Source organism: Dromaius novaehollandiae, chromosome 2 (genome assembly GCF_036370855.1).
Source record: "Dromaius novaehollandiae isolate bDroNov1 chromosome 2, bDroNov1.hap1, whole genome shotgun sequence".
Lineage (NCBI taxonomy): Eukaryota > Metazoa > Chordata > Aves > Casuariiformes > Dromaiidae > Dromaius > Dromaius novaehollandiae.
The window spans coordinates 110572491-110598623 of NC_088099.1; the positions used below are offsets into that span (position 1 = coordinate 110572491).

General features: G+C 35.6%; 1 long non-coding RNA gene across 4 annotated transcripts in view; it reads left to right on the forward strand.

The window, feature by feature from the left end:
- The window catches only part of LOC112992337 (uncharacterized), a 221599-nt gene that overhangs the window by 25447 nt on the left and 170019 nt on the right, over positions 1–26133 (forward strand). Inside the window, exon 1 of one of the 4 annotated variants that reach the window (XR_010387880.1) lies at positions 24731–24775. The exons of the other annotated variants lie outside the window; for them this stretch is intronic. This is a non-coding gene — a long non-coding RNA (uncharacterized LOC112992337). Of the gene's footprint in view, positions 1–24730; positions 24776–26133 lie in introns of those variants that run through there. 4 annotated transcript variants of the gene reach the window in all.

Genomic DNA, 26133 nt, shown 5'->3' on the forward strand with positions numbered 1-26133 from the left:
GAAGGAAGAACATGTTATGTTTATGCCTCAATATTTCATCAAATGTTTGATTTTACTGTAAAAAATCATCTAGCCTTTGCACGCACAGACCCTAAGAAACAGCTGGAAAAAAAGCAGGTAAGAAAGAACTCTTTATATTCAGGCCCAGTTTTATAAGTAAACTATTTCAAACATGATTTTTAATATTTTAATGATATCATGAATTAAGCAGGAATTTAATAATTTTATCAGCATTATCTAAGTGGGTTATTTATAAGAGTTTTTTTTCAGAATATTCTATTAAATTTATAGCTTAATTATGAGATATTTAACATCATAATTCATCTTTTAATCATTTGCTAGTTACTGTATTAGGGAGCTGAGATAGCTATTTCTTAGCTAAGCATTACATCAATTTTTTGTTGAGGGCCTGGTTTTCAAAACCCTTCTTTCAGTAGTTTTTTTTCTATACAGTCTGATCTCTGGCATTCTGCATGCTGTGTTTCAGCTCAGAAAAGAGCTTTTTTGCCTGATCAGTTTGATAATCAAAAGTGTTTCAAAGCTGAGGGGTCTATTTTTGGTCTGATCGAAAAGCTGTTAGCATTAATTTAAAAGACCATGATGTGGTTTCAAACTAGTTCCTAGTGATTCCAAAGTAGCCTCCCAACTTTATTGGATTTCTGTTAGAACCTCTAGAAATTCTTCCATCTTCTGGCAAACTCCGAAGTTTCAGCCAGTCTTTTATTGGTTGTATGATACAAGGCATAGAAGCTGTAGTACTGGGCTTTGTATTCCTGCAGAATTCCTCTATCTCTGAGGAAATATTGAGAAATATTGAGATTAATTGATATCACTACTCCAGTGGATAAAAGCCATAGCATTCAGATGATTTCAGTTCTTTGGATTATGAAGCTGAGGATCACTTTAATCTACATGTAAATGATGATAAAACATCTAGACTATTTAAAAAAAACCCTCTATATTTCTTTTCAATGATAAATAAGGAGATGATTTTTTTTCCTATTCTCAGGATCCTTTGCATTATTCATGAGATCAGAGAGTAAAATTCTGTAATATCTGGCCAGCTGAAGACAAGTAAGCTCTTCACTTGTTTAAGTCTATCAGAGTACTCCCATGAACAAAACTTTCATGAAGGATGTATGAGAAAGCAGAAGCAGCATGTGAAAGTCATGTGTCTTAGCTTACATAGATTCTAGTATGGTCATATGGACTTCAGAAAATGATATTGTCAGAAAATGAACTCCACTGATACATCTTAGGATTTTTCATAGCTTTTATATTAAGATTTCTAATTTGAAATTTGTGTTTGTATAATATATGTATGTATAGAAAGAGGCTTCATGTTCTTTCTTAACTGCTTCCAGGTTTTCCTTTTTAGAAATGTCTATCTGCTGAGCTATATTTGTGATGCAGCTATTTAGAAGAAAAAAGTATCTGGGGCTTTAGTTGCAGCTGTTTTTCAATTTTACATGGCCTATGTGAACCCGCTCCATGTGGGTTACAAGCTTTTTGCTGATATATTATTTTCAGAGTCTTCTCTTACCTCTCTTCAGTTCTTCAAACTAATCTACCATCAAGATCTCACTAAGCTTCCAAATAGCAAATCTTATATCATAAAAGTTGTTTAACAAATTCTGATTTTTGAATTGGATAAAATTTAATCATGTAGTAATCTCCTACCCTGGGGTGATCTGTTTCCAGTTTGCTTTTCCTGATGAATAATTAAGAACTGGTCACTTGGACCTCATTCTTAGGAGGTTCTCAGCCACCATTGTTTATAATGACAATTACTTCATCCATTGTTTCATTTGATATCCTTTTATTCTAGCCTACAAATGATACCCTTGTATGTTGTCTTAATCTAATATTATGTTGTAATAATTCGTATCTTGTAGTTTCTAATGAAAACAATTTCTGGAAAATGATTGTTATCGCTTTTGTTAAATCACACTTTAAACAAGATTGGCAATTTAAATACCATAAAATAGTGTTTAAGTTTATGCATTTCACTGGGAGCAATGCTGGAAGAACTACATGGTAGCTGCCTGAAGCCTGCAGCATAGTGTAAGGATATCCAGATACCTTTGAAATTCACAATTCTGCAATACTGGAAGCAGTGGAAATCTTCAAGAACTGCCTCAACTTGGCAGTGGGTTTTTGTACCGTGAAGCTCTGAACATGTCTTGTTAGTAAATATGCTGGTCCTTCAGAGCCCTGGCTGATAGTGAAAAGTCTGAGATGAAGTTTGAATTGTTTTCAGACTTAAACCGAGTAGAGGGAATTGTAAGAATCAAGCCCTTGAATTGTGGTGTAGAACTACAGGATTTTTAATCCCTTTCATAAAGTTTAGGGCAAAGAAGCAGTAGGTCATGCAGTTTGACCTCTTGTGATTGTAGATATTTAATTTTCATCCAGTGAAACTAGACTGAGTCCTTGATATTAAGTCATAAAAGATTCATTTGAGATAGAGAATCTATCACACCCACTGGCAGCTTGTTCCAGTTGTTAATTGCTCTCATTGTTGATACAAAACCCTACCTTTATACCAAAAGGAAAAGGAGAAATGGATAGCAGTTGCTAGAAATTTTACAAATGGAAAAACTGTTAGGAGCCTAGAAATAAAGCAAAGCCAATGCTGAAGAATTAAAATTAAAATCCCATTAATGCGTGTGTGTGAGTGAGAGAGAGAAGAGCCCCTGAGGGAAATAAGTACTTTTATATCCAAAGCTAAGTATGATGTTAAAACTTGCTTATTAGAACACTACCAAGGCAGGAGCACTCCCTGTTGCTGTGATCCCCTTACTAAGATTTTTCAGTTTCGTTCAGTGACTATAGAGTATTCAGCTGCCCATTTTGTCTAGAAAGATGCAGTGCTTCTTTTCCCTGTTTTGAATTTTTTCTTCACAGGAAATCCTGAAAATGTTTTAAAAACAAACATATTTACCATCAGCTAGAATTCTTCATACATACTGATCTGTTTTATACAAAATTCTTAACTTCTGAGTGATCAATAACTCTAAAAACAACTGAAAATTACTAAAATAATGCTACTGACTCTTATGCACCACTTCTCTTGTCCTATCTTTTCTAGATAGCTTACACTAAAGATATTAGCATTTTACTAGGTTATTTACTAGGTAATTATGTCTAAAATTTCCTTTTATTATAACAAATTTACAGGGTGTCTTTTGTCTTATGTATTTATTTATTTTTATTTTGGGGGTAAGCCAACATATCTTTGTTGCTATTCTTAGTTTCTATCAACTATTCACCTCCCTCCGAATCCCTCTCTCAATAGCCCTCATCTGATGAAACTTCCCTGTGTAAAACCTCACCCAGTTTAGCAGGTCTTTTTTCCATATATAATCCACTTGATGCTCTGATTATTAAATGTCAGTATTTCATGAAATCCTCAGAGCTATTCGGAGACAAGTCCAGCAGCACTCATACCCACCACACCAACTGTGATATCCTATGAAAATATAGAATAGCCACCAACTCAAAATTGTTAGGAATAGATAAAGTTATAGCAATTAAAAGGGTTCCCGCCCTCTCTTTTCGCTCTTCTCCCTTAAATGTGGACCACTCTGTGGCACTGAGAATTCTTGTTTTTCACTTTGTCCTTCTCAGAGAGATTGTTTAGTATCTGGCAATATTTTTAGTCAAAATGTTAGTCAGATACTGTGGTGAAAAATTACTCTGTTTGTTGGATAAGAAATCTCTGTCAATCACATGATAGTTTAAATTTTTAGAAACCATTGTTCTGGAAGGAATCAGAAATGTTTTACTACATGAATATTATTGAAATTACTGCGTGCATATTATTGAAATCCAGTTTGTATACAATAGAGGGTAGCATTATAGATTCTGTCAGCCAACTTCATGTATAAAGCAAACACTTCTTATATATAAGTCATCCAATGGTGTTTATAATTTTCATCTATAGTAATAAGATATTTGCCCAAAATACAGCAAAAGATCCACATTGATGGCAGGTATGATTCTTGTGCTAAGTTATTTGGGAAAATACATGGCACTATTCTCCTACTTTCTGTTAAACCTCAGACTTTTTTTATTTTCTCATCCTTTGGTTCAGAAGTGGCTATTAGCACCAATCAAATGCATATGAGATTGACTTAATTAAAATTCAGTTGTTCATTCTGTGAAGCCTGCCATCTGATTTATATTTTTCTGGACCCAGACACACTCACAGAATGTGTTTGTGCCAGGTGAGTCTTTCTGGGAGTCCATTAGCTATATGATACATTCCTAACCCTCCTGTCACAGTGAGGGTTTTCCTACTAACTTTACTGAAACCGTATTTTGTCTCTAAATGCACAGTTGAATATCTTCACCTAATAAAGACAGACCAGAGATCTTGCTTTATCTATAGAGAAATATTTGTCAATGACTAATCAATGACCTTCAAGTGTCCCTTAGTGTTTTAAAGGCTTAGATTAAAGGTATATGTATATATATAGATATACATATATATGATACTGTTCTGCCACACACACGTGTGTGTGTGTGTGTGTGTATATGTATACCTGATGTATCATTACTATGTATTATTTACATTTCTACAGTCTGAATATTAGTTTTGTCAGTGGACACAAATAATAGTGGAACAGTGGGAATCTGGAAATACATGCATTGTGTGCAGACATTCTGGGTTATAGAAGATGAAAAAAAAAAAAAAAGGCGGCCAAAGTATGTGTCTTAACAGCCATCTTTCAAAATGGGCTGGATTAAATGGCATTACAGTAAAGGAGAGCACATCACTGTGCATATGAGAGAAGGGGCACAAATGTTACCATTTGAACTCGTTAATACTGACACTCCTGGGAGGAGGTCACAGAGTTCATCTCCTTTCCAGGCAGCAGCTTTGATTTCCCTTTACCTGCTCTTCCGTGTTATAAATTACTTTCCTTCTAGATTAGAGCAACTTTTGCTCTAATGTAATTGGTTATATCCACATTTCTTGTTAATATACTGCTGAAGATAATATCTATGTTGCTTAGTTGGTCAAAAAAAGGGATGGCAGGGAATCCTATTAACTGATACTGTTGTTCCCGCTATGCTCCTTGTACTGAAAAGTCCACATCATTTGTTTCTCCCACTACTTACTAACAACCGTGATGTATTAGTAAGAGTTAAGAAGGTCTGAGTAGCTATATAGTACTTTGCTGCAAAGGTCTTTGGATAAAATGTACTAAGATGGTATACCTACCTCATAAAATTAACAACATATTGAAAAATTTGAAAGTTATTAACTTGCTTAACTAAAATTCCAATATTTGCCTCATATCCCCAGTGCAGTATGTACTATAATGTAATGTTGTTATATGGACCATTTTGCGAGGTCCCCAACTTCCGAGTAACCCTATGGATGCCCCAAGTGGCACATGCATTAGCCCTGAACATAAGTTTGTGCCTTTTGTAGTGATTTGGACTCCATCTTGCTGTCTCCTTTCAGATAGATGTCCTCTGAGGCAGCCCATCTGGTGGGAAGGTTCGTTGTGGCTGGCCAGGCAGAATAACACATGTAGCACTGGACTGCAAAGATAAGACTGTGAAGAGAAGAGCCTGAGGGGCGCCGTGTCCAAAGGGGCTCTGCCCTTGAGGCTTTAGGGCAGGGCTTGCGTTCCTATGCGTGATCACAGCATGTGCAATTCCCTCATCACATGAGCTAGAAGCATGTGAGAAAATCAAAGACAGGAATGGCCCACACACCCTGTCAGGCAAACAGTTCTTAATTTTTTTGCATTTTGATGTTCTGTGCTTTAGCTACCAATCGTGTTTAACCATATATTCAAGGGCCTTTTTGAACAAGACTTTGAATAGCTAGATTTCATATTTTATGCAAATTCCTCCTTTTAGTGCCAATTTCAACCAACTCTATTAAAGAACCATTGCATGTGACTATCTTTAGTTGGATCTGAAAGTAATCACAAAATACAGAATTCTTCATGTAGATTAATACAGACTTCCTTATATAGGTCTAGTGAGATCTAGAGTTTTATCTTTCTGTTAGTCAACTGAATTTTAAAGCTTGGATTATCTGTCTTTGGAAAATTTACGATCTGGAAAAAAGTCTAACCTCGCTGAACTTTATTCAATAAATAAAACCAAAGTGATTCTCCTAATAAAAATAATATTGAGGCACTCATATGAGGTCAGCTAAAGTGTGCTCTGGCTTATATTTTTGATGGGAGAGAAATAAAAATTACCTACAAAACCAATTTGATATATCTTGTTTTTAAAGGACCTTAAAATTTAATTTATGTACTTTTAAAGGCTATTTCCCCTATTATATTGACAATAACATGAATATTGAGATGACTGCCCATTTATTATAGAGGTTAAAAGAAAATCAGTTTCACCATTAATTTAGAGCAAGTCTCGTTCGGTAACAATGTTTCTCTTTTCCCACTGAATGATTTATGTGTAGTACTTTTCCCGAGAAGAGCTACTGTTCACTAGGGACTAGGCTGAGCTCAAGAAAGTACTTTTAATTTAGGACTGCAGGTTTAACTTGAATAAGATTGATGTAGTCCAATGTCCACTAGATATGAACTGAGAGCATGAAAACCATTTCCCTCAGAAGTTGTAGGAGTGCATCTGGGAATGACAGATACAGAACTGTAAACCCTGTCCTATTGCAGTAGCTAATATTCCCTAGCATAAGGGAAAACACAGCATTTGCCCTCTGATCAGAACACATCCTCAGTGGTGGTTTCTTTGCAAATAGCGGGTCAATTCCAATGATCAACATATTCTGCTGTTTAGGCACCGAATGCCTTCAAAGAATGTACCCCTTTGTCCTCTAGAAAAAATATGAGAGATGAGGTGCCAATGAAAAGCTTGTCTGAGTAGACTGGGAAGGTTAAGATGCCTCCTCTGAAGTTAAAATGACAGGTTCCGTTTGGAAATAGCTCCTCTAGCAGTGGACTCCTGCTCACTTTCTGGTAGGCATCTCAGCTGCATGCTGGTGATGTGGAGATTCCCATCTGAAACTTCTAGGTCAAGCACTCTTCCTCTATGCAGAAACCAGGGGAAGAAAGCAAAGCTGGGGGAACGTGTCCATCTGGTATGAAAAGAGAGAATCATGGGAGAACACACTGACCTGAAATCTAATTTTTATATTCTTGTTGTGTACTTTCCTACTTGTATTCCTTCATTCCTTGACTCAGCACTGGTCAGGGGGTACGCTAAAAGGTGAAATAAAGAGGAGAGCAATTGGTATAAACCTTTTAGGGTTTTCTCATCTCCATGCACTCATCCAGTGTCCTATTCATGCATATGCACTATGCTATCTTCACAAATATTGTTTCTGCTTTAGCCAAAGGACCTCTACTGTATTTTTGCCAGAAGATGTATTGCAGATATATCTTATATATTTTTATAATTCCCAAAGTAAAACTGTCAGGGTTTTATTAGGAAAGAGATAAACATCTTAGCCTGCAGCCTGCTGTGCAAATCACTAGATATACTTACCTAGATGTAAATTACCCTCCATCTCAATAAGATAATTTCTTTAGCTCTTAACTGGGTCTCTGCAAGAAACACAAAATATTAAAGTATAAAATTAACATGGATAATTTCAAGCATAGTAGGTTAAATGGATATTGCAAATACTTTGAGATATTTCAGAGCATATTAATAAATTGCAGGTCAGTTCACCACAGGATATTGATATAGCAACAAGAATATTTTTTTGGTTGGAAAAAATTCTGTTCATTATAAGCACAAATCTCCATTTGATTTGAAGTTTGCATAGCAAAAAATACAGTGAGGGTCATTAACAGCTTTGCAGATGTATGGTACAGAACTGGATGGTTAGAAGTTGTGTTCAGATTGGTTCCGAAGATGAGAAATGATGAAGGTTCAAAATTTCATAGTTGAATTCAACTAACATATCTTGAAAAGGCTTTACTTTTGATAAGCACAGCATTAAAGAGTTGCTTCAAGCATTTTAGAGGGTTTTTTAATGTATGAAGTAAAAAACAGGTATGCAATACTATTTTCAGCTGCTGTGCTCTTTGATAAAATAAGGGCAGCAATGATGACCAGAAATTTTTATCTAAAGACCGTATTAAAAAGGGGGGGAAGGGCAGACTTTATAGTGCTAAACCTTCAGATGAGTTAACAGAGATCCCAATTTGAGGGACAAATTGCTCTCTGGCCCAAAGTAAATCATAAAAGTCACGATTTACTTCGATTCAAAACCTCTTTCTCAGCCATTTCTGACTGACTACTACTCAGTTCCCTGCTCAGTGTGATACTTCTTGTTAGATATTACGTAATCCTCCAATACATTACACGCACAGGTTTAGACATCTCTTCAGGGAGCTGTTACAGGCCTGGAGAGTTACATGCTTGAAGACATTTGGTTATTCTTAAAATGCAGGAGCCTAACTTTTAGATCTAGTATGCTGCCTACCTGCCATCTCCATGTCAAAGATGAGCCTTGGTCCTCCTCTGCACCCCCTTTCCCAACCTCCTGCTAGCTCCTTGGTCTGCAGGACTGCCACCAGAGACTGGAAGACATTCAGCTGAACACAGCTGCCCATGGTCTATATGAAGCTCTGCAGGTCTAGCCTCTTTGGACATTTCAATTTCCAAGTGAACAAGCAGACATTGCTGTAATCATTTCCTCTCAGTGGTAAATCATTACCTATTCACATATCCCTCACTTGTAACTAGGCTAAGCTTTCTGAAATATTTTTGAGCATTTAAAAAAATGAAAATACTGAATGGCTTTCTAAATTCTTTATAGAGTTATTTAATTAGTCAGACAGGTTTTTTTTTTTTTTTTTTTTTTTTTCATTTCATATGGTATCTCAGAACCTGGCTGCTAACAGCATTCACTCCAGGCTGGTTAAGCTGCTGCTTTGGCCAGGTGCTAGCTGACGTTGCCAATACAAGCATCTCAGGGATGAAGCTATGTTTTTCAGAAGCGTGCTCTAATTTTAGCTTCTGACAGTGTTGCCTCAGGGGCTCTGGCAGTGCTGTTCCCTTTATGATTCTGTTGGCCTTGATACAAGTTCTCTCATTCTTTGGTCGGTTTGATCTGACAAATCGCATTTTCACCATTTCCTCCTCTTTTAGCTGTATGTAATGACTTGGGATTCTACATTTCCTAGTAAGCTTACAAAACACATGACCGTGACATTGCTGTGATGTGATGACTTTCATATGTTTCCAGCTGTTACTGTTTTTGAGGTAGATTAAATAGTTGTGTGTCTAAATTGTTGGGTGGTTTTCTTGTGTGTGTGCTTAACACTTTTTTCTTGTGGAAACAGTGTATTATTACCTAAATATTACTTTGTCAGGCTTTTAACAATTCAAGTTAGGTATGAGAAATGGGCAAATATATTGTTATAACTTAGCAGATCAAACTCTCTCTTTTTATTGAAATAGCTTGTTCTGGGATTTAATCTCTCTTCTGTAAATACTGAAATAAATTATGACCTACTTATTGAGAGTAGCTAATGAGCTTTTGGAAATGTCCTTTATATATTATTATCTACATATCTCTTCATAGGTGTACTTTACTTATTATGCTGAACTTTTCAAACTTTTTTTTTTAAATAAACCAGAAAATGCTTTATTTTCTCAGCTTCTTTCAGACAAAAATAATTTCAGGGAAAAACATGTGGGACCTCGAGTTCACTTTAGCTTGTTTTCTTCTTTTCTCTGAAAAACTGGTCTAAGTCCTTCATTGTGGTACTAAAGATCTGCTTTGATCAGTTAAAATACTTTATTATTTTATAAAATATATTCTTTATTACATGTGCTCAACATTATGTATTTCAGTGCTTTGTAAAACTTCTATTTTTTTGAAATAACTCAGCAGCAGAACAGCAGGTTAAAAATACTTTTACTTACTGCCGTTACATGTCTGACCTTTGATTTCTGCGTGGGCGTCTCCCATCACCCATCAAACATATGTATGAATCAAGAACCCTACAGTTAGTTTCTTTCCTTTATCTTTGGTCTGTGTTAGTTCTATTTACTAGCTCATCCTTCCTCAGCTGATTGAGTTAGATTTCGTATCCTGCAATAGATTTACCTTTCAGATTATAATAGCTTAGTGAACAAGGAGAATCAAGATATCTTTTATAGCAAAAGGAAATAATAAATACCAAACAAACAATAAACACTTGATATATGTATATGTATATGTGTTCTGTCTTTAATAATGACTTTGGTAGATTTGATTCAAAGTATTTGAAGAATTTGCTGGAGCTGAAGTGTCTTCCCTGCAAAAGCTCTCCAGATCCCTGTCCTTCATTAAATTTTAAGAATGTGGGTGAGAAAATACTGTATTTTCTAGCTTCCCGAGGCAGGATCAAGCACAACAAACTATCTTTAAGAAAATGTTTATTAATTTTTTTCATCAAAACATCAAAGGAGATTCCGTATCCACCCCAGGTAACCTGAATTACTATTCTAAAATAGGGAAATTTTCCTTTTCCAATTCTCAAATCCTGTTCTTTAAGATTCTGTCATTATGTAGTCCTATTCAAATGGCTTTAGCAAAGATTAACCAAGATTTAATATTAGCAGAGAGGCAGATTCGGCTTCTCATAAACTCCCAGGCTTTGAGATTTAGACAATATCTTCTGTACAAGATACTCTCATCAGAGATGTGAAGAGGTTGTGCTGGATTATAAGCATACAGGATAAAACATATTTTCATTGCATTTTTTATTATATTAAAGGTAAAGCAGTTCCTGTGGTTCCAGTGGAAAAATGCTAAAGACCAATTTTATAATTTGTGTATTTATATATGGAAATAAAACATCATTTTTTGGTGTTAAATTTCTAGAAAAATCTATTTTACCAAAGAACTAAAGGATATCTCCTCTAACTACAATTTCAGCTACTATTTCTTTCTGGTATCACTGATATATTACTGTCTACCAATTTATATGGTCTTTAGAAGCATCTGAATATAGTGTTTGGTCTCTAAATGTTACAGACTTGTTGAAGAAAGCTCAGATGTTTAATTTCCTAGTTGTGGGGATACGTAGGTGGTAATATCATTGCAATCAATTTTGCTTTGTAACAGTATACTAAGTTTCAGAGGGATGTAGAATCTTCAAATTATCAGTGATAATGTTGGCTCAGATGTCTACTCATATCATTTTCTCTTTTTTGAGTAAAAGTGATTTGATTGAACCTGATTATAACGTTATTCTACATCCACTTATAATTGATGTTCTGTGAAAATCCAATTGTATAACAATCAGATGTGCAGATGCTAAAAATATCTGACCTATGGATAACCTTCCTAGTTCCTCAGATCAAGTTAGCTGTAGTCATGTTAAGTTCTTCAGGGTGATTAGGTACTTATATATATAATAATATTGTGATTGTGTTGTTGTCATGACTGCAGTAATTTGAAAACTTGGTCATGGCTGATGCTTCATTCTAGCTAAATAAAGGAGCAACTAAGACCCTTTTGTGCAATGATCATGGAAGCAATAGAAGTTACCACCCCAAATGAAAGTCGGAGTAGAAATTAATGGACCTCGTGTATGGATGGGCACTGAATGCTATTGGAAGCAATAAGACTTTGACAGGTTGCAACAACATGTATCCACGCAGCAGTGCCAGAAAGCCAGCAGGCACTGAAAGGAGTGTTACAGAGCTTGATATTCAATAGCAGTTTACAAGATTGGCTTTAACTTCTCTCGTAGCCAAATGCTGCTTTCCTAAAAAGTCCAGGCAGCTCCTACTAGCAGTGAAACCATGTCTGCTCATCTCCAAAATAACAGCAAGGAGGCAGTATGGCAGAGTATTGGGTAAGATTAAAGCTTTTCTTGCCTTTTTTCCCTCAGCTGCCTAGCCCTATTGACACCACATGTGGAGGTTGGCAGCAGGGGTCTGTCTCATACCTTGTTTACCTTAGAACCCATGTCTCATACTGAGGGTTGATTAAAAAATGCTCTGAAAATGAACTAAACCTGTGTACTGAGTAAGACTATTGCCATAGGAACGTTGTTCAGCCTGTTCAAAAAAGTCATGTAGTGATTTTTTTAAAAAAATCTTGTGGTTATGATGGTTGAACACTGCCTGGATTCTATTGCTGCTAAGTTGCTGTGCGATGCTAGGCAAATTATATAAATGAGACATCTGCAGCTAGTCACTAATGTCTTCCACACTTCTAATTATGGAACTTAGAGCCTGAAATGCATGAATAATTAAGCTGTTTTAGGATCTGCACTATGAACATAAGTCTCCTATATTGTTGAGATATATGAAAAATCAGGCAGCTCAAATGTGTGGACATATTCAAATTTTTTTGCGTTGATTTCTATATGTCAGCTCCCGATACATTAAACAGGGATAATAATGCTTGCAAGTAATGTTCATCTCAGATAGGAATTGTGGTGATAAATACTATGGTAGGAGAACCACAGAAAGCCCCATGAGAAAATTAATAAATCTGTATTCAGTACAGAGTTTGGATAATGTGCAGTAAATAATGCATGGATCCACACAGCGAATGTTAAAAATAAAGCAATACTGAGTAGCTACACAGTCAGTGAGCACTATCCATCCTACAAAATGAACTAGCCAGGGGTGTATGTTGGTAACACAGCGTTCAATTGTTGAATTGAAACCTGCATCATAAGGCACTGAAACTAACAGGTAGACCTTAATTCTGGCATTTTACGACTCTACTTTTCAGAGTTAATTATGTTTTTAAACATAGGGTGGTTTTTTTTTTTTTTGTATACATACAAAAAAAAGATAGTTATGTTCTAGTTATACTCAATTATATATTTGCTAATAAGAGCACTTACTTACAGTAACTAAGCATGTATTCTCAAAAGTGATAGGTTAGTGCATTCTTCATTCATTGGATCACAGTTAATGCTATGGCAAGACTTTCCAAATGGATTTATAGTTAAGAAGATAAAGTGAGGCATCAAGATACTCCAATTCAGTATAAATGTTTTATATTTCAGTATTCCTGTTTTCAGAGATTGCTTTACAAAACAGCAAAGAAAAATTCTTTCAAAGGATACAACAGAGCAGTTCTTGTGGATTTCTATTTTAAACAATAGCTCACTTACCACATTCATTTTCATCTACAAAGAACTTTTTCAGAAGAATTGTGTATAACTATGTGACAAGTTTTTGTGTGTGTGAAAATGTTGACCGTGTGGAAATATGTTGATACAGAGAGGGACATAAGCATGTTAACTTTTTGTTTGATTCTTTTTTCATTCTAACATGTGCAAGAGTTTGTTCTCTGTGGACTATTTCCTTAGTCTTAATCAGAAAATTGAATTCCTTTAATTAGTATTTTTCTCCATCTTTCTTTATTCTATTTAGATTTAAAAGTAACTTAATTTGATTGTTTTCTGTTGTAATATGCTGTGCAGAAGATAAAATTTAGATAACCCTATTTTGCAGAATAACAAAATAACCCATCTGCCCATTTTTATAGAAAGAACGGACTAGTCTTGAAATTACAATTTATGTAAAAGGTCATTGCCTTTTTTTAATTATTAAAGAGTGATTTTATTTATGTGGACAGATACTCAGGAGGTATATGTTTAGGGCCTCGCTTTGATTGCTTCTTGAATGTATTGCAGCACCTGGGGGCAAGGGGGAGGATGGAGAAAGGAACAAAACAGAGATCCTGCAAATGAAGGAATCTCTCAATACCTGAATAAAGATGGAGGAAAAATAATGTTTATGAGCCTTGTTATGTGTCTGGACTTGATAGAGCACCCTGAAAGCAGAAAGGAAATGTTAATACAAACGTGGTTGTGCCTCAGGAAGCTTGGTGCAGGTCAAAGTTTCATGTGTTACCTGTCAAAAGTCAACTTATGTCCTTGGCAAAGATTACCTTGTCAAGGCAATAGCAGTAGACTGTGGCTGGTGTGTAGGTTGTGTTGTTATTAGTTCTATATTAGTGTGGGTATTTTGATTTTGTTTTTTGCCTAAACAGTTTGAGAGACAACCACAGCCTACAGAGGTGTCTCCAGTTCAATCATTTCAAAGAAAAGTTAAAATCTGTGCTTTCCATGCATTTTCTTGAAAATGTTAATTGTATTTTTTTTTCCCCTGCACCAGCTGAAAAACCTTTCAAAGTGGAATAGCATTAAATGTACCACACACATTTTGGATACTATGACCATCATATCTCCGCTACTTACTCTGTTACATAGAGTGGTGATTCCTGTTTTTTATTTAATTTGCTTTGTACATGGCACGACATCTTTCAACAATAATAAAGAATGTTGCATGTATGTTTTAAATATATATTTGCATATGGCTTGGGCTTAGGGAGTTCTTTTCTGGTAATATTCTTAAAGAAGAACTGAGCTCTTCTGTTGCATGTAAATTGATTAATTACTTTTTATGACATTTCTAATTTACAACAGTTCAGGTATAAAGACACAGAATGTGAATGTCTGTTTCTTCCTACTCTTGAATCTACATAAAGATTAATCTCCTACCTAAGTAATGCTGAGTTATCAATCATTCATGCCGCTAAATGTCAAAGGCAAAGAACACACTGAGCAATAAGATTGAACACTTTGTTGTAAAGAAAAGATACTCTGTTTCTCACAGAGAAGAGGAAAATGTTTTGATTGTTTTAATCATATTTACTTGAAAAATGCTAAGGCTGGAAATTTCCCCTGACTTTAAAACTGTTATATTGTTGAAAAAGCTGATTTTCAGAAAGACTGAAAAAATTTCAATTGTATTCTTGAAGCTGGACAAAGAGGAAAGCAGTCTGATGCCTAATGAAAGGCACTCATTAAAATAGACTACTAAGAGTGATGATTCAGGGAGGCTATCTGTGAGATGACAGAAGAGCCAAATAGGCGTAAGGCCAGAGGATAAAATACTTCAATACTTACTTTAGCTGTAATGCATTCAAAAATGTGGGAAACTTTCATTCCCCCCACCACACCCCCTTCTCACTCTGCTGTGCCTGGTTAATGCAGTTAATGCGGTGTTTAATGTGGAAAAATCAGTGCTCTCAGGCACTTTCACTTCCTGTTACTTAGAATTTGAGATCAGAGCTAGTGGAAACTTTAGCCCTCAATGGGCTGATCTGTTGGTTGCCTATGATCAAATGCTTTCTTGCTTCAGAACTAAGAGAAAGATATATCTTCCTTTAGCACAACATGTATTTTAAGCTAATACTTTTGAAATTCTGAAGCTTTGAATGAAATTATGCATATATATACATATATATATGAAAAAATATAAACCCTTGTCTTGAAGACTTTTTATTTATTTGTTGACATGACAAAGCCTTTTCTTGCAGTCACTGGAGATGGACCTTGACTGGTATTGTTCTATCTGTCATATTCCAGAGTGCAGCTGAAATAAAGCTTGCATTGGAGGCCACCTCAGGCAAAAAAATCATTGGTGTTTTAAGATGCTAGTACCTTAGCATTGCTTACTGTCAAAGTTCGAACAAAAACAGTTGCTTTTATTTGCTAGTTAATCACTTTTTCCTCTCATTATCTTTGGCTTTACAAAGCAAGAGGCTATGAATTTCAAGAAAGAAACCTTTGAAAGAAGGTTGATTTTTTCTACTAATTTGCATGAACGAAAGAGGCTGGGAATTGGGATAACTAATTGAATTTGGAGAACTTTTTCTTGTATCAGAGCTTTCTCAGCCTTCTATAGCTGTTAAATTGCATGCAGTGAGAGGCGCTGTATGTAAAATGCATAGGAGATGTATTATTTTTTCCAGACACTTGTCGCTGGTTGGATTTTTTTTTTAGCTGAAGTTTTTCAGTGACAGATAGTATATATTTAATATTAGTTCATTTGCTACTGCTGAATATTTTGAGGCCTATTGGCTTTGGATTCTTTTATTTCCCCCTAGTAAATGGGAAGGAGGGGAAATGAAAGGAGAAGAGAATTGTCTTTGATTATTCAATAATTAGTATTTATGCCAGCTATAAAACAGAAGGAGTTTTTTAAGGATTTTGGTCTTATTATAAATAAGGAATAGGCTAAATATTTCAAAATGACAGCTATGAATCTGTATACTTATTCTGAAACTAATTTTCTGTAACAGAACGTCATAATCAGAAAATGCATGTTAGTCACTATCTGTTTGCATATGCATCCTTCATATTTGTGTACAGCTGTGACAAGTGGAAATGCAGGTGCAGCTATATGTACACCTGCTTTCAGAAGGATAATGTGATTTACCTTAATTCTTATAACAATATCAGTGTTTCCCAGAGTTATTTTCTGCAAGAAATATACCTTATTCGGCTGATACAGTTGCTATACAGACAAGATTCTTTACTAAAATAGCCAAATATAAATCCAACCAAATGCAACACGAATCGTTAGATGACAAAATCATTCAAAAAATAAGTCTTAAACATGATATTCTTCATTAAATCCAAACTACTAGAGTATTATGCTTATTAGTAAAAGGATTTTACAGATACATTTTCTTTTACTGCAAGCTTTTATGGAGATGGGTTAATGTTGACTAAACAGTTCTCTCTGTGGGCTCTTCAGACTTATTTTGTTCAGTGCGTCTAGTCAGAACATAAAATATCCTGAAGAGTTGTATCATTTCCAGCTACACTGGATTCCTAGGCAGGCAATTAATTTTAACTAGTCAGTGATATACTGAAAATGGTAATACAGGTCACTCTGGCCTGTATTTTCCTTCTACTGTGGGACAAATCTAGAATTATATTTTTTAGAGTTACTCCGTATTTATTGAATGTTTCTGAAACTAGACTGGGGCTGATGTTTTTGAGGGTAGCCACTGGAAATTGTAAACCTCACAAATTTTGTACTTCATTTCAAAACAAAACAAAAAAGTATGTATACTTTCATGCCTAAAATCATTGTTGCATTGTAGGCTACCAGACTGATGCTGATTTTTGATGCTGCCTTTTGTCCTATTCTCAGGCATAGAATGTGGATAGAAAGGAGGACACACAACTCCCAGAGATGCCCTGGGGGACACCATGTCAGCAGCAACATTGTAGCTTACAAGAGTGAGGATACACACCACACTGTGGAAAGATAAAGGGATTACTTACACTTGTAATGCTAGATTTAATTCCAGCTTTTGCAGAATTTCAGAAATGCTGTCAGATTGAAAACGTTGAGTGACAATACAATCAGTGACATCTATATAGCTAAGGTGAATTTTACATCCGCAGTTCCAGAAAGTATTTGTAATTAGAAATGTGTTTATCTCACTGAGGTAATGGAAGAGACTTGGATTAGAGTAAAAGCTTGGCTACCAAAATAAACAAACATAAAACAAAGAAAGCCGGAAATTTTCAGAGCACTTTGGAGTTTGCGAAAGTGAGGACAGGTAATTATGTATTCTCCATTCCTCAGGAGTCAAAGGCAAAAACTTCACTTTCTCTTTTAGGACTCTATCTCCTCTTGTTTGAATATTCTGCTCTTTTGTCCTATTCTTGGGGCAGAGAATGTGGATACAAAGTAGGAGAGACAGCTCCCAAAGTACTATAAAGTCTTCCTGCTTCACACACTATGCACGTGTCTTTGTTCTTTTCCACATTCTTCTGTATAAGCCTACAAGATGCACATTTCTGCCCAGCCAACATCTTGCTGATGTCTCCATCCGATGTATGCAAAAGTAGCTTACGTTGATCGCTATATGAGATGTAAACAAGAATTGCCTGTTTAGATCCGAACAGTTTCACATACTTGCAAAATATATGCTGTATGTTCTTTCCTTTCATTTACTTTTCTTTTTGTGGTACTGAATATGGGAAGCAGACTTCCTTGAGAGCAAGTGAAAAAGAGGGGTTAGTTAGTAATCCAGAGCTGACCTTATATATTCTCTGCTCTTTTATGAATTTTCTGTGTTTAAGTAAAAAAACTAGGCCTAAGTCCATTGGAAACTTGAATCACCTTGAAAGTGGTTCTTCTAGTCTTAAGGATTCTCATTTCAAATGACAGGATCTATAATGAGGATTGACATTAAACTCAGCAGTTAATGGGTTAAATAATTTCTAAATCACTCACAGCCAGGTTTAATAGTAGCTCCATTAGACCTTGGATTACAGCTTGGAAGAGGTTATTTACTCATAAGAGGACTAGAAATATGTTGAAGATGGAGCTTCATGATCACCCTAGTAGCCAAAAAAAGAAGCTGATCTGGCTTTCAATGGGCAGAAACAGTCTTTATAGTTGAAGTGTTTGGTTTCATGTAGACCTTCATATCTTGTCATACCTTTTGTTTGTTTGCTTCCATTTCATTTCTTAAGGTTCTGATGGGAGTGTGAAATACCATTTATAGAATAAATAGTGTTAGGAATAAGTAATTTAACATGGTGAAATTTCATTAAAATAATTGTTGTTATATCAGAAAAGAACTTGTGCCAGTGGATTCCTATTTTTCTAGAGGAACAGTTTTAGCTAAAGAGATGAGTATTTTTCAGTGCCCTTCAGTGAGTCACTTAATTTTATTGCATTTTCATTTTGTCACCAATAGCATTACCTGAAAAAAAGCTGAAATGAAAGCTGGTAGAATGGCATAGGTGGGCGGTGGTTACAATTCTACGCACCTGAGTTAGCAGAAACAAAGGAACAATAGAAGGTGGTATCTGCTTCAACTAGTGAAAAAACAATGTATTATTGTTAATACTTCAGAAAGACCGTTCTGTGGAAAAAGCTAACATTATTTGTCTGGCGTGTGTACTGCAACAGCTAATAAGTTCTGTCTAGTGAATTGCTTTGTTGCTATAGTATGCACTAAGGCACGCGTGTGTGTGTGGGACTATGAAAGATAAGATCTTAAAAGTTGTTTACCTTGACTTTAGCAAGGCTTTTTACACGGTCTTCCACAGCATCCTTTTATCTGTGTTGGGAAGTAACAATCTGGAGGGATGGAATATAGGATAGGTGAAAAACTGGTTGGATGTTTGTGCTCAGTAGGTTGTGGTTAATGGTTCATGCTCTATCTGGTGGTCAGTAACAAGCAGAGTACCTCCAGGGTCTCACCTGGGAGCTATCCTATTTCATACCTTTATCAGTGACCTGCAGGAGGAAGCAAATTTGCTGTCACCAGGTTCAAGGATGACATCAAATTTGGGGGAACGGTTGATAGACTTGGGGCAGGGCTGCTATTCAGAAAGATATTGCTGCATACACAGTTAAAATTGATGATAAAAGCTAGAAATGAAGATGTTCTGGTCTGATTTCTTCCCTCTTAAATAATTCTGAAAATTACTCAGATGTTAAATACACATATCTCTCTTACCTGACTATGCATCAGGTATGTAGCTGCCTTACTTCAGTATATAACAGTGTGTAGATGAGTTGAGTCCACTATTGTCCCTTGAAGAAACAAAATGCTGAAACTTTGTGTTGTGTTATACGGTAACTTGTATTTGCCAAAAAAATTCAAGTAACTTGATTTTTAAATTTGCAGTAAGCATTTTCAAAGATCAGTTTGTCAAACAAGTACTGAATTCACCATCACACTGTGGTGACCAATTCTTTTCCACATTTCCACGGCAGAGAAAGCCTAAAAATTAAGCAGTTGTTTCTACTGTGTAATGCATAGAAGACTTGCACCTTTTTCTGCTTTTCATGATTGATATATGTCAATTTACCAATGGATTGCTGATGAAAAGGGCTTGCTTACTCTTGCATTCTCATTCCTTTCTCTTGCTCCTTTTCCTTCTCATGCCCATTTCTCTCTTGAGGCTGTGAGTTCATGCTCTAGCAATTGTGTGTCCATCTAATGAGGTCAGCTTGTAGATCTGTCGGAAGTGAGTATTCTCTTTTTGCTACTGTTAGAGCTGGAGTGAAAAATAGTATAGTTTTAGCATGGATTACCCAATCTGGAGACTTGAGGACTTCCTCCTTGAAGGAGGAACTTGTTACAGGAAGGGTTTGGAGGAGACACCAAGAACACTGTTGACGTAACATCTCCATAAATAGTTACGTCAAGTAGGAGCAAGTCTAATCTTAGAAAAGAGTAGTTCTCCAACATCATTATTGGCATGCCACATTGAATGCCAGGTTGGCTTAAGAAAAGAAAAGGGCACTGGAGAGACTTTCAAATGTCTTCTTTTTCAAGCCAGATATTGTCCTCTGTCAAAAAACAAGCAAACCCTCCCCGACATAGTGAAGCAGCTGTAGCTATTGCAGCACTGAGTGTAGAACGCTTACTGTGCCTCTGCATTCTGCATAAGGGTCAGTAGTACCCAGAGATCCCACTCAGATCTTATATGGATCTCATGAAAGCAATACAAATAATTTACACAGCACCATGGAGCTGGAATTTGGCCTTATTTGGAGGGGAAATTGTCAGTTTACATTAAAGTGTACTTACTGGAAAAGCATATTTCAGGCATAAGGATGATAGTTAAGGATGCTGCAAGTCAAAGAAGTGTTATGGACTGTGCAAAGACATAATTTTACAGCATCTAAGTAAACAACTCATCCTTCTGGAGCAGTCTCTTATCTGAAAATGGAATATAAAAGAATCTGATGAGCTGTAGCTCCATCACAAACCAATTTAATTAAATTATAATCCTCTTTATTTTTAATCTATTTCTGATATAAACTCCCAATCCATTTCTGATGATCTTTGGTAGGCATTTTTTTCTTGATTTTGTCCCTTTCTCTGTCCTCCTACTAGCTTTTGCTCTAAGTATCGAGGATTTTTTCATGAATGTTACATTGCTGGAAAAGTGTTCCAACTGTTCTAATACTGTGTCCAGTATAACGCAATATAATTTAGCTTTCAATTAGTCATCAGGGTCAAACAGTGTCCTCTTGAGTGCGGAGAATAAAAATTCAATACTTTAATCTCTTTATTAAAAGATTCTCTTGGGTTACAGAAGCAGATTAAAAATTATGCTATCAAAGATAGTGAGTCTGCCAAATGTGCCTTTGTAACTAACTCTAAAAGGCTGGGAATATTTTCAACATGTTAGGGAATAAAATGAAGCTGGGAGGAGGTGGAAATAGCACCGTTAGAAAACTGCTTGATCTGGCATTATTGCAAATGGAAATAATCAGCATTTGTCCTTCTAGAAAGAGCCCTTTGTATATCAAATTTGCTTTCGGTGTTGTGGTTTTTTTTTTTTTTTTTTTTTTTTTTTGAAGGCTGTTGCAAGAATTTTTTGTTCTGCTCACATCTGGTCTCTGGAACATATATTCATTAGGCATATGTTTTGGTAAGAACTAAAGGACAAATGTTGTAGTATTTATTGTCTAATATCAAAATACATGACTGTCATGTTAGGGTGTTCTTCCTCTAGATCTAGTGCTATATATGCAAAGCATAATTGTAGTTTGTAGGAGAAGGAAAAAAAAAAAAAAATAGGCACAATAGGTTAGAAGTTAGAAGGTTATTCATTGCAAGCTACTGTATACAGTCCAGTTTCACATTTTTTACTGTTCACAGTATGTTTGCCTTCCTGTGCAAGCCTGTGCCTCTTGTGAGTTCATTTATGTATTCTAGTGTTATTTCTCAGAACCTATTTTTTATGTAGGCATTGTAGGGACATGATTGGTCAGATTCTTCACATTAGTTATTTTGTGGACAGCATTGTACTAGAGATGGGGCTGGGGTTTTGGTCTGCAATTTTCAAGGTGTTGTAACAGCTATGGGTGTCCAGTTTGCCCAGCTACTTGCCAGTTATGCAGTCTGTATTCTCATGGGTGAATTAATGCAGTGACAGGATAGGTAACTAGAACTTTTCATATATGCCTACCTCCATGGATGACTGTAATGTAAAAACAGCCTATTCTATTATTTATACATATATGAATAGAAGTGTGTGTGTGTGTGTGTGTGTGTGTGTGTCTGTATGTGCTTTTAGATGTGTGTATCTTGGTGATTATATTAAGCTGTATAAAGATCTTATAATTAAGATCTGCATATACTCTTGGCTCAAACATGTTTATTTATTTGAATCTCTGAAAACCCTCTCCTTCTAATAGTTGCACAGTCTCAGTCACACAGAACTAACTAAAATCTTTATTTGGCATAATTGCCTTTGCATAAGGGTCTTAATCCTAGTTTTGCATATTCAGGGCTATAAGGAATCCAGATCCTTTCTTTCTCATGTAACATCAGTGGGGGCAAAGGTAGGGCATGGGAAAGCCTGGGACTGGAAATTGCTAGGCTATCCTAGGTAGGGAAAAAAGAGTGTTGAAAATACCTTTCACTTCTGTTCCGGTGGTAGACAGCAACATCTTTATATCCTGAAAGAAACTGGGGGTTCTCCTGCTTAGGGGAGAGAAGTTATTTTTATAGCTCCACCTAAAATAAAATTCATTTAGTAATACATTTTGGCTGCATGGTCACCAATCAGATTTCACAGCCAATATGGAGTGTATAAAGACCCATGAGAGGTAATTTTTATGTTGTGCCTGTATAGGTTTATCTTCCCTTTTTTTCCCCAAGGGGATATTAAATCATCCTTGTCATTGTCTGTAGAAATTATAAAGCAAAATAATTAAATCCTTTATAAGAAAGAGTGGTAGGGATGTGATATTATACTACAGAGAATAAATCATGCATCAGTAATGTTTTATAATTTATAAGGAAGACCATGTCTCAGGAAGACCTCTTCATATAGGATGCTTTGTGCTAAAAAGATACTTTGTAGAAGCTGTTGTTTGAAGTTTTTAGACAAAAAAATGACAATTTAGGTATTTAAAACTGCTTGAAAGATTTTTCTAACTTTGTTTAGGATGCTAGTATTATGGTAGTCAAAGAGGTTTTAATATATCATTGTTTCAGCAAGCTCAACAGAAAGTTTCAGTCAAACTTCCTGCATATAATGACAGTAGATATAGCATTTAAATAGTTAAAAATACATTTAAACAGTTAAAATACATTTTCCTATCTCAAAATCAACAGTAAATAAATGACTTTCATTTTTATTGTCTCATGTTTTAAGCTACAGCATTTTGCCACATATCAAACACTAGAAATTTTAAAGATAAAGGCATAAAAAAATTACTACTATTTAGCTCATGATGAGCTAAAAAGGTTCTGCTCATTTTATTCATTTGGCAGCATCTGTAGCATGAATGCCTATTATTCCTATTCATTGTCAGACTTGGTTTCTTTTTGCTTGTTAATCTGACATCCTGGGAACCAACATGTGGTTTTCAATAGAGATCAAAGTAAACTGCTGCATGCTGGTATGATTGCTTAAGATGTAGTCATGGCCACTCTTACATTAAAAATGGGTGGTACTATCTGTATCAACATTATCAATTTATACCAGTACTGGTTTCAATGCTTATTCCAGATTCCTTGAATATCTCCAGTTGTTTAGTGATACTGCAGATTATTGGTGTATTTGACCATAAAGAAATGATTGCATTCCAGGTGAAACTGTGAAAATAGAGAAATTATAGAATGCCTTAGTTTTTTAAACTCGCAGTTACTGAGTAGATGCACCCACTGTCAAACTGTTAGAGTTGATGGTTCCTCTGTATATTAATGGTCTGTATTTATTTCATATATTAATATGAATATATAATAAAATATAACATTCTGTTTATATATTAACATCCTATATAGACAATTTAACCACATATCACATGGACAGCTAAGCAATGGATGCAGTTAACGAATATATATATAGAATAAATACAGATATAAATAGGGAGAGCAACTGCCAGCTTATAGAACTTTATTGAGCTTGTTTTTAGTACTTAATTAAGCTTTTTTGCTTAATTTTGCTATTTGCTTAATTGATTTTGCTTTATTTTTGCAAAGATTTTGCTTTATGGAGAAGGAAAAGCAAATTGCTGTTTTTTAAGGAGATTGAAAGATCTGCTACTTGGGAAAATAAGGAAGTAAACATGCATGATGCCTTTTAGGATCCTGTAGCAATATTGCAGTAGGTCACTTTTACAAATTGTGGAACAGAGAATGAAAGGTACTCTGCAGAATACTGTTGACTTATCCACAAATCGCCTCTTCAGGAGAGATGATTTAGTCTCTATTAACTTGGAGCTGGACTAGAAAAATGTAATCAACTTCACAGTAGTTGTAAATTTACTACACAGATTAAGTTATAAGAAGACACTGGTACTTTTAAAACACAGATCTACCAAGGAATTTTTTGTAAAAAATGTAGTGTCTGCATGTGTCTCTTTGTATCCCAGATTCCATCTGCAGCTTTTCCGAGATCCTGCACATGCTTTGAGAAATGCTACTGACAATTTCAGTTGTGCTTTATGTCCAGTATTAACCATGATTCACTTTTTCTCCTCTCCATGACTGCTGAATACCATGGTGCAATATCTAGTGACATGTACAAACTATATACAGTTTTTCTATGAAATGGGCTTATTGTGATGAAGAGCAGTCTAGTAGATACAAAAGAGTAAAACAGGAAGAGTAGTGAGTGACAGGAATTCTCTGTGAGTTTCTGTGATTTGGTTTGCCCACTTGGGTCAGACTGAATTGCTAAGCAAAGGTGAGGGCATTGACACTTCTTTTTGTCTCCTATGTGTCAAGCCATCTTGACAGATAAATAAATAAATAAAACAAGGTGGGGAGACCACTTTCTAGCCTTGGGCACCAAGTGGCACAAACTATCTGGGTATAAACAGTGTGTTACTTAGCTTTGGATCTTCTCTGGATCCCATGTGGGGACACTGTTGCCTTAAGACGTGTGTGTGGGGTGTGTGTGGATGTGGGTGTGGGTGTGGTTTCTCCCTTTTCAGAATGCCTGAAATAAGGTAAAGATGGCACCAAGTGGTACTCTTCATTGTCACGGAACCGAAGGTATGTATTGAAACCCCTGGTATGTTGCAAGTGAGCAAATGTTGAGAGCAGTGATAGGAGGCAGAATCTGGAAATTTATGGGTGAATTTGAGTTATATTGAGGAGGACAGAAGTTCAAAGTACAGAGAAAGTTGCAGTTAATTGTACAGTCTATTGTGTATCTCACTTGGTGACTCACATGGCATATGGTGTGGTTTGAGCTTGTAAAAGCACCTTTCCTGCTTCCTGACCTTGTCGACTCCTTGCTGAGCTTATGTTAGCTTTCTTGTTGTTAAGCTTGTGCTAGCGTCATTTCTGAAAATAAAACTTCTTTTAAAATAGAGGTCATGAGAAACAAAACAACCAAAAAGCTAATATGGATTTTTAATGATGCTTATAAGCTGTTCTGTGAAGCTGTATGAAGTTAATGATACTTATGTACATCCTTATTTGCAGCAGTTCTGTACCCACAGAAACAATTCTTATGTGTATGGATTTTTCTAAGACAACAGGCTTATTCAATAAGGTCTGAGTCACTGAATTTAAAGCAAGCAATATATTTTTCTCTGCTAGTCTGAGTGAAAATGAATCTTGAGTTACTTTCAAGAATATTAACTGAATCTTCCTCCCTTGTTAGAAAACAAAATATAGTTTATTTTTCTTTTACTTGGTCAGTTGAGCTGAGTCAGATATAAGTTGTTTTTTAAGGTCCTTTCTATCCTTACATCTTTTCTTTCAGAAGGGAGAGGGAGGGGGAGAGAGAGAGAGAGAGAGAGAGAGAGAGAGAGAGAGAGAGAGAGAGAGAGTGTAATTCCCACAACCTCTTAAAAAAGAAAAGATAAATGTAGTTTTAGAGAATAAGAAAGGTACTAAGAAGCCTGACTGAAGCTGTATGAAATTGTTCTGCCAAAAGAGGCAGAGAAAGCAGATACCAATTTTTCAGTTTTATAAAGTAATTATAACATATCAAGAATTCTTTTCTAATTTAATTCTTTTACAGTATAGCACTCTGCAAGTCTCCCTATCACTGTGTTTATGTATCATTCCTGGTAGTCTTCTAGAGCATTAGAAATATGTAAGGTGTCCAAAACCAAAAGACCTTTATGAAAAAGTGCAATTCACACACATAAATATCATGCATATGGAAATGGAGAAAAGCAGAGAATATGCAAAAAGGAAGTTTCATTTTAAGTTCCAATCTCTTCTGAATATCCAAGTGTTGATCCAGCTGTGATCTAAATGTGGAGGACGAAAACACTGTGTAGCTTCAGGATCATGACTAAATCACAGGAAACAGTGCAGGTCACATACTAATCAATTAAAATTTACTTATTAATCTAAGTATACTCAAACCTGAATGCACTGTAGCACTTAAGTGT